Raw genomic sequence first — 10,219 nt, forward strand, 5'->3', positions numbered from 1 at the left:
TCTATGTAGATTTTTTTATTATTTTAGTAATATTATAAAATAATCTAGAATCGTAGAAATTAATAGTCATAAGAAATTTTAAGAAAATTTTAGATTATAATAAAATGACAATTTGCTAGAACATTCTAGCACAACAATACACCATCCTTGAGTAGTATAAATAGGAGAATTGGTCTTTTGGGGGTGTGTGGTGAGTTGAGTGATAATTCTAATGCACGAGTGTAGTCTAAGTATTTCAAAGAGTGTCCTAAAAGTGTGAGTTATAGTGTCTAGTATCAAAATAAGAGTGTGAGTGTTTGGTGTATTGTGGTTTAATAAAAAGTGTTCAAGTCTTGGTATAATTACGTTTACAATAATAAAAGTAATTACGTTTTTCCCGTGTTGTATTGTCCGACACGGTCATGTTACCATATATTGTGTTTTAATATATATTTTAGGTACACAGATCATTACTCTAATTTAACATAGATCGAGTATTGGATAATTTTATGGGATAAATACATAAAATATACTATTTTTTGTAAAAATTTTACATTTTTAAGCTCAATGATTTTTTTACATTTTTATGGTGTTCTATAAAAATAGCACAAAAATAACATGAAAACTATATAAAAGTAACAGGAAAATAACATTCAAACAACACTAAAACAACAACAAAAAATAACATACAAATAACAGAAAATCAACAACAAATTAACAAGAGTACAGCATAAAAATACATTAAAAGACCGTATTTTCTGTAAATAAAATCATAAAAATTGTAAAAATATTTAAAGTACAACCATATTTTTGTAATTTTTTTGTTGTTTTTGTGTATTTGTGAAAATAATCCCTAATTTTATAGTGCACCTCTAAAACAACTCTCACACTTCCTATTTTTATTTCGCCATCCTAGAAAACTTTTTTTGCCTAATTTTTTTTTTCATGATCGCATACATTGTAATATTTGAAACCACCTGTAAATTTTTAGAAATTTTTTAATAAGTAACAGTAACGAAAAATTAGTTTGATTATTTTGTTGCACACTTAACTATTTTTTTCTTATACATGTGGTAAGTAATTGTTTAAACATTATTCTCAAAACTATAAACTTTTCATAATTTACTTTAACTTATATGTAGTCTAAAATAAATACAAGGTACATAATTATAAATAAAAAAATAGACTAAAAATGTTTTCAGATGTTGAAACAAATACTAAAATTGTATTGTTAGAATAATTGGCTTTTACCTTTTTTGGTGGGAGACTAAAAAAAAATATGAGTTAAAACTTTTTTTTTTCTTAACTTAATACGAGTTATTCTTAGGGATAAGTTAAAAAATACATTTTTTTCATATCCATTAATCAAAAATACACTCACATTTTTTTTTTTTAAAATATACATATTTTTTTGAGTGAATTGTCTATTATACTCTCACTCTCTACTTAAGTCTAGCATATAATTTACATAACCTAAGGGGTCTAATGGAGACATCATCCATAAAAGTGGGTATATTTAAAAAAATATGAAAATAGAAGTAAAAATTAAAATAAGTAAAATAAAGTGGGTATATAATGTAATTTTCTCTTATTCTTATCCCTTGAGATAATACTATCTCTTTACACCTTTATATAATTTTTTTTTTTAAAAAAAAAAAAGTTAAATATGTCCACTTTGTTAATCGAGTTTTTGGGCAAAGTTGTTATTCTTAGACCCAACTCAATAAGTTAGTATTTGTAATAAAATTGACACAAACCCAAATGTATTTTTCAAATTAATAATTTGATGAAACTTCTTCCTATTTAGTGTTTGAAATCTAATAACATAATTTGTATGTTTTAATTTTCCATAGAGATGTTTCTTGGTGAGCTTGTATGTGGTCCTTGTCTCCTAGTTTTTGTTTGTCTTATGATTATGATTTGAACATGTTGGGTCCTTCTAAGTTCAATTTCTCATCATTATGTGTTGAGCTTTTGTGATAATAATATAGTTAAGATTATGTGTCTCTAAAACATGTGAACATATTACTTAACTTAGGTAATGTGAAACATTACCAATAAATTTCTAACAAATCATTTAAATACATAACATCAAAATGTCACTACTGTCCAACACCTAAAATCCTTAAGTAATCTCTTTTATATGTTAAGATGTTGCACTTTTTTATGGTAATAAAATTAACATTAAGAAAATGTAATAAATATTGTTTTTAACATAATAGAATTCTAAAGTGGCCATAGGGGTATGGGAAGGTGTGTGATTTCTTAATTGTGCACTAATAATATATAAACGCTTTAATAAAAAATCATAATAAAATTATTTTTACTTTAATTTTGAGAAGTATATTTTTAATCATTATTATATAAATATGAATTTTATATTTTTGGAAAATGAAGGGGTGAGATTTTAAAAAACAAAATGAAAAAAACTAAATATAATATATTTTCTCTATTATTTTTAATGCTTAAAAATTAAAAGGTATTGTTTCATATTTTAAAATTTACTACTTGAATGAGTAAAATATTGAGGAGGGGTCGCAGATTCATCTAGGTTCATTCGTTTGTGGAATGGAGTATGGAATTTTAATATGTCATCAAAGGTAAAAGTGTTTGTATAGTATATGTTCCACTTGACTTTACCAGTAGCAACACAATTTATCTTTTAGAATGTTCGGGTACCTCTTTACTGTTCTCAATGTAAAGAAGAATCTAAAACTCCTGAGCATGTACTATTTTCTTGTTCTGGTTTGATTCCAGTGTGGCATCGGTTAGGGGTTTGGTCGGTGCTCTGTCAACGTGTTTATGGACCAATGCAGGAAATTATCCTATTTCTCTTTGTCACGCTACCCTGTGAAGTTTTTGAATTGTTGATAACAACCCTTTGGTGGTTGTGGTATGACAGGAATTCAGTATTATTTAGCAACAATCAGTCAAGATTGGATGTTATTCCAGACTTAGTCAATATCCATCTGGCGGAGTTTAAGGAGTATGGCTGGCGAGGTCTTCATCTGGGATTGGACCTTGCAAACCCAGTTGTAAACTGAGCTACTCGATGGATGCCACCTCCTCCTAAATTTTTCGCTCTTGCGACGGATGCTTCGGTGGTTCTGGGGAGGGGCTTTGTTGGATCTGGGGGAGTGATACGAGATGCAGAGCGTGTGGTTTGGTTGGCGTGGTCATCAGGCGTGTTAGGTAATTTCTCTGCTAATGTGGCGAAGTTGCTTGCCATTCGTTTGGGTTTGACTCTTACGCATCATTATGGTTTCAGTATCTCCATTATTAATAGTGATTTTATTATGAGAATTGGTTGGATTAATAAGCTCCACATTAATTTTAGTTTTCATTTGATTTTATTAGATATTTATTCTTTATTAGCTGTTGTTGGTAGTAGTTCTTGTAGTGCCATTTCGCGATCAGTAAATGGTGTTACCCACACACTGGCAACCTTTGTTATTAGTTTAGGAGATTAAATTTGGACAGATGCTTGTTTACAATTTTTTAGTTTTTCTGTAACTGCAGATTTTTCTTAATGAAGTTTATCTTTCTTTCAAAAAAAATATTGACAAAAAAAACAAAAAGAGAGAGACAAATAAAATGAGTTATTAACTTGTTTATTGAAATTTTCAAAAATTGATTATAATTATACTAAAATTAAAGAAATAGACTAAAAAATAAAGTTCAAGACAAGAGATTTTTACGTATCGAATATTAACGACATCTAGTTCACGAGTCAATATTAGTATGACTAGAAAAGCCTTTGAGGATTACATAAGTGTCTAAAAAGTATATGAACCCTAAAATTTCTCTTAGCTTGCAAGAATTCAAATTCTATCCCTTTGCATGAATAATTGTTTTTATATTTATAAGCATAAGGTTCTTGTATGTAAACGTTGTGTGACAGTCAGTAGTCCCGTGATCTATAAGGAAAAATACCAGGTAAGTTGTGCAATCTCACACCACCTGGGGAAGGTCAAGTGGGATGATTCTGAGATTGTGATAGTCAGTAGTCCCGTGATCTATAAGGGGAAATACCGGGTAAGTTGTGCAATCTCACACCGCCTGGGAAAGGTCAAGTGGGATGATTATGAGATTGTGTAGGTATGGGGCTACACAGTTGAAGAGGGCTTAAATGGATTGATTGGTACTACCTATATCAACAAGGTGCATCTTGTTTTTCGGTAGCCCATCACGAAAGAACTCTACGGTTAAGCTTGTTTGGCCTGGGGCAATTTTAGGATGGGTGACCTCCTGGGAAGTTTTCCCAGAAAGCGTGCGAGTGAGGACAAAGCACGTTGGAAGCACTCGTGTTGGTCTGTAAGATCAATCGTCATTCCATGAAGCAGCCAAAGTGACGTACTCGTGTATAAGAGCCACCAATGGAGGCTTGAAGCGGGGACTTTCCACGTTGCCCACTGATGGGTAAATACAAATTATATATTCACTTCGGGTCCATCTAGTGGAGCCCGACCCATGAAGTATTGATCTTCTGCTTAAGTGGATGACACATCATGTTGATAGTTATCAAAATGTGTCCTATTTTTATGGATAATAAAAACACATAAATGTTTGATTGAAAATTATCTTATTTTCTTATTCAGAATATCAGATTTTCGGACAAGATTTTGAAAATAAAGTCCTAATATTATTGGATATAATAATAAATGAGTGAGACACTAAGCTTTGACATCTAAGGACTCATCAATTACTCTTTCAGAAGCACTGCTTGATACTATCTGGAGATCTGTCTTATTGGATTTTTATCTCGCCTGGATGAGTCTTTTGTCTATCGGATGACTTGACTTTGATAACGAGTTTGATTCATTATTTTGATTGGACCTTTAATAGTTGAACTAAATAATCTTAAAATTACACGTCTCTTCCTTCTAAAAACACGAATAACACAACTAATAATTTAAATTTATTATTTTGATTTAAAATTATTGAAACCTAATATTCTTGATTAAAAATAATGTCATCACTCAATTTTTTTCTTCCCCATATATAAATATATATTATAATTAATGTAATTATATACAAGTACAAGGGCTCTACAAGCTACAACTAAGAAAAAAAAAACCTCTTAGAAATGTTATGTGGTCCATAGAGAGATGTAATACTTGTAAAAGTGTTAGTAAATACATTTTTTATTATTTATAAGTAATTGTAGATATATATACAGTTCATGTATTTAGTAATAAATTATATTGATTAATAATAATGAGTTATATATAGGGATAGCTATTAGGTAAAATCTAATTTGTGAGTTATTATTATCTTACTGAAATTTCATTCCTACTAACTTCATTACTCAATAGTGTTTTATGGGTTTGAAAGGCAATGTGGCCATGGCAGTCACCCCATCCCTTAGACAACCCTCACAGCTCACCCAACAACACAAGAAATTAAATCCATTTTTTATGTTTCAAAAAATCAAGGGCAAAAAGGGTATTTTTATTTTTACAAATTGAAAGAAAAGAAAATGAAAAAAAATGTTATGTATAAAATAAAAATTCCAATGGCTCAACCTGTAATGAACAAGATATTTTAATTTTTCGCCGAAGTTAGATTCAAAACAACTACTACAATCTTCACTTTTGGCGGTACCAAGTGCTCATTCCTCGTAACACTATTGCATTGCTCATGAAAAGAGGTAGCCCCGACTTCTATACGTTCTTGATTTCCGTTTGATCTTCTAATGAGAATTGACAAATTTAGGATTGACACTGAGTTAAGAGAAGCTTGGCCTACGCTTAAGGCCCATCTAACTCAGGACTCCAATTTTTTTTTTTGGGTAAGTTGAAAAATACATTTTTTATTAATCAATTAATCAAATTTACCTCTAATTTTATATTTATTTGAAACATACCTCTTTTTATATGTATTGTACCCAAAATACTCTGACATAAGAGAGTCACATAGAGAGTATTTTGAAGTGATAGGGGCAAAATTGGTACAATGTTTTAAAAAAGAGGTAAAAATGATAGACTTTGAAAAAGATGGTAAAAATAAAAGAGGACAATAAAAAAAGGGTATAGAGTGTAATTTTCTCTTTTTTTTTTTTTGAATATATACACATATTTTTTTTAGTAATTTTTAAAAAATAGCTCGAAAAAAAAATCTTTTCTTAAGACCTATTAAATTACAGAATCGACCTTGGACAGATCTTTGTGTCTCTCAGATGAGTTAAATTATAAAATTCACTATTCCAAAATGAGTAAGTATTTGTGTTAATTTTATTAAATTTGATTCTACAAAATGGCAATTTCTTTAGTAGATATTTATTTGGTTGAAAAACCTTTATTTTTTTTTTACTCCTCTTTCAATAAAAACAACAATATTAATCAAAATCCAGTTTAATGTTCATATGGTAATTTATTTATTTATTTATGGAACTCATATGGTAACTTAATTTGTGACCCAAAATACATATAGTAACCCTATACAAGTATACATAACTCAATATAGTAATAATATAAAGTCAAACTCAAATGTAAACTCTATCCCTAACATAACATATAGGAACAAAATAGACAGACAACACATCTCAAGCTAAGCTCAAAACCCTAGAGGATAAATTATTATTATTATTATTATTATTATTATTATTAATTATTATATCACTAATTAGTCCCAAAATAAATGCTTATCTTCTTCCCAAAATAATTTTATAAAAAAATAAAAAATGAAATGGGAAATGGGAAATGAAAAGAAACAACTAAGAAATGAGAATTCAATTTTGTTTAATAAATGTGGGGCATATAGCAATTATTATGAGTGGAAATTAGATATTGTTTTTTTTTTTTCATTTCATATTAATTAATTAACAATTGTCCAAGAAAAAAAAAATAACATTAGGTATTTTGTTTTTCTCTTTTTTAGATTGTAATGAATGAAATTAAATAAAAATGCAAGCATGCATTGGCAAATATATATTATTAAAAAAAAAGTGAATTAAAGTATAAATTTGATGGAAAGTAGTTGATAAAGTCTATTGGGTACCAATCCAAACATCACAAGATGCTTTATTTTTATTATTTATAATTTTGTGATTTTTTTGGATAATTTATTCCTTTCTAGATGTAAACAACACAAAACCCAAAACCATTTAACATATATTTAAAAAATGGATGGAAACAAATAAATAGGAAAAATAAAATATTTTCTTTAATATTATGGCAATAAAAAAGGGGGAAATATATATGTGTAAACCCTAGCATTTTTTTTAATAATTAAAAAATATATATAAAAGTGAACATTAATCATGATTCAGGACCCAAACAAAAAGTAATATACAGCTAATCAATTCCATTCAAACATATTCAGAAAAGAAAAAAAACCATTCAAACATAATATTTTTTATTCCAAACCCACCACCACAAAAATAAGTATTATACAAATGATCCCTTTTTAAGATTTATTTATTAATAAACCCCAATTTTTTGAGAGCTGTATTTTATGCCCTTATAACTTAAGTACCTTATATTTTATCAAAATCAATAGATGAAATTACACCCTTGTCCTTTCTTTTAAAAACAAAATTCAAATTGTTCATATTTACAATTATTTTTTGTTCAAACAATGATTATAATAACAATAGTGTTAATTTAAAATATTTGACATGATGTAAGACAATATTTTATGTAATAGTTTTTAAAGATGATAATGACAAAATTGTGTAATTTTTTACTATTTTAGGTTATATTTTAACTAAGTCATTTTAATGAGAGAAAAACTAATATATTATAAAAAATAAAAAAAAAAGACCTAATATCTTCACTTAAAATAGATTTTAGAATTATTTTAACAAACAAATAGCAAAACTATTTCTTTGTAGAAATTCAAGTTATTCCTAAGGCTAAAATGTTCATCTTAGGGGTGTGTCATCACTAGATTCCAACCAAGTAAAGTCTTCATTCTCATGGTGTGTCTCTTGACCATTTTTGCCCTTTTAGAGATGAGAATTTGGAATCATCTTCCTTTCCATTATCTTTCATCTAAGCATATTGATCATGATAGCTTCAATCTCATTTTATTAATGAGAACTCTTAAAAATATCAATGGTGTAATATGTTTTAAGTGTCATGTTGTTATTGGTAGAATTAAGTATTAAATCCCACATAATTTAATTTATTCACTATGATAATAAAATATCACTAACTATTTGTAAGACAACACCTTATGATGAAATACTCTTATTTTATTGATGCAACATAATTTGAAAGATTGTAATATTTTAAACTTATTAGTTTTATTTAAGGCAATCTGAAATCAAATAAGTAAACTTGGGACTGTTATGGATGACAATGGTGCAAATTGGGAACGATTGTTCAATTATCACCCTATGCCTAAGTTATTTATATAACCATATCCACCCCGTTAACTGCCAGTATGGCGTGGTAAGTAGGCAATCAAATAATGGGGAATAATAATCACGGTTACAATATAGACTTTCTCTGGTCTAACTTGGTAGTCGCCTACCCTAGGTACTTTCTTTCTCAATTTCGATGCTTCTTTTTCCCCTTCTTTGGTTAGGCTTCATGCAAGTACTTTGCTTGGTGTTTTGTTGGGCTTTCATGAGAAATAGTTTCTATAGAAATGGTCAAGGCTCCTATTATCTATTAAACTATTCTCTTGATTGAACAGTTGTCATTACCGTGTCTAATGGTGAGATTATCTCTTGTACAAAAACGAATCTCAAAGATTATGCCACTATTATTTCGTACATCAAAACTTGCACATTTTTTTGCTGAGTTTTATCCTTCATAATATTTTCTATAATCGTTTAAACGTTTTTTGGTTAATTATTGTTGCCCTTAGTTAATTTTGACGCAATTTTTCATCAACGGATCTAAGAAGATCGTAGACAAGTGAGATGATGACAGATGATCGTAGACAAGCGAGATGATCACAGATGATCGTCGAACAAAGTAAACCAGTTTACCGAGAAGAAATTTAACAAAGATGAACACGAGACTTTTATAGTGATTCACCCCCTTTCAACGATAATAGGCTAGTCCACTTAAAGTGTTATTGATCTCAATGGTTAAAGAGAGTTCTCCAGATTTATGTTCTCAAAGAGTTCAATCCTTAACTGAGTTTTTAGAATGAGAGAGTGAGAATCCACGAGAATGAGAGTTAGAGTCAAAATCAAGGTCCTTTTACAAGTGACTTCACTCCCTTTATATAGGTTTACATTAGGGTTTAAAATCTTTTAACCCAAAGTGCACCTCATCCTATCCATAATCGGGATAAGTTTAAAATACAAAATGATAACAAAATCATATTTTAAAATAAATATCTAAGAAAATGATAAACTATCGAAGATATCTTTAGTTAACATGTGTTGGCTTGTTCCGATCATGAGAAACACATGCATGTTGATGAATAACACATAATGAGACTGTGATGTTGATGAGTCGTGAGGAGCACGTGTTGAAGTGAGAAACATCTCAGCTAGGGCCAAGACGATGACTTTGTGTTGTGATCTCAGTTAGGGTCGAGATGATGACTTTGTGCTGTGATCTCGGTTAGGGCCCAGATGATGATGTGATGTTGTGATCTCGGCTAGGGACGAGATGATGACTTGAAGTGGTGATGATGCCTTCATGAGGAGGATGAGATGATAGTGTGAGACAAGGCCGAGGTGATGGTGTTTGAGAAAAGGTCGAGGTGATGGCCTTTAAGACAAGGTCGAGAAGATGGCCTTTGAGATAAGGCTGAGATGATGAGCTTTGGTCTGAGATGGTCAGCAATTTGGTACAAGGTGTGCATTGGTACGAAATGATGAGATTTGGTACGAGGTGATCATCTTTAAGACAAGGTTGAGGTGATCGTCTTTGAGACAAGGTCGAGGTGATCATTTTGGCCTTGAGCCAAAGTGATGTTCTTGGCCTTGTGCCGAGGTGAGGTTGTTGGAGTGTGATTCTTGACCTTGGTCTGAGATGATGCCTTGATGATGTGCATCTTGGTTAGGGTCGAGATGATGCCCTAATGAAGAGTACACCAACCTTGGGGAAGGTGAGCTAACATTGTGCCACCACCTAAGTGTAGGTTGAGGTAATGAGGCATGATGGTTTTACCACCTAGGTGCCTAAATAAAATGTTATATTGTTATTTTTGCAAAATCAGAGTATAACAACTAATGTTTTGGCTAATGCCCTCCTTTTCTCTTTGTTTGTTTATTTTTCTATTGAGTTCCCCTAATTTTATCAATCATTTTAAATTTTCACTCTTATTGTCA

The sequence above is a fragment of the Cannabis sativa genome, chromosome 6, assembly GCF_029168945.1.
Source record: "Cannabis sativa cultivar Pink pepper isolate KNU-18-1 chromosome 6, ASM2916894v1, whole genome shotgun sequence".
NCBI classification, from domain to species: Eukaryota; Viridiplantae; Streptophyta; class Magnoliopsida; order Rosales; family Cannabaceae; genus Cannabis; species Cannabis sativa.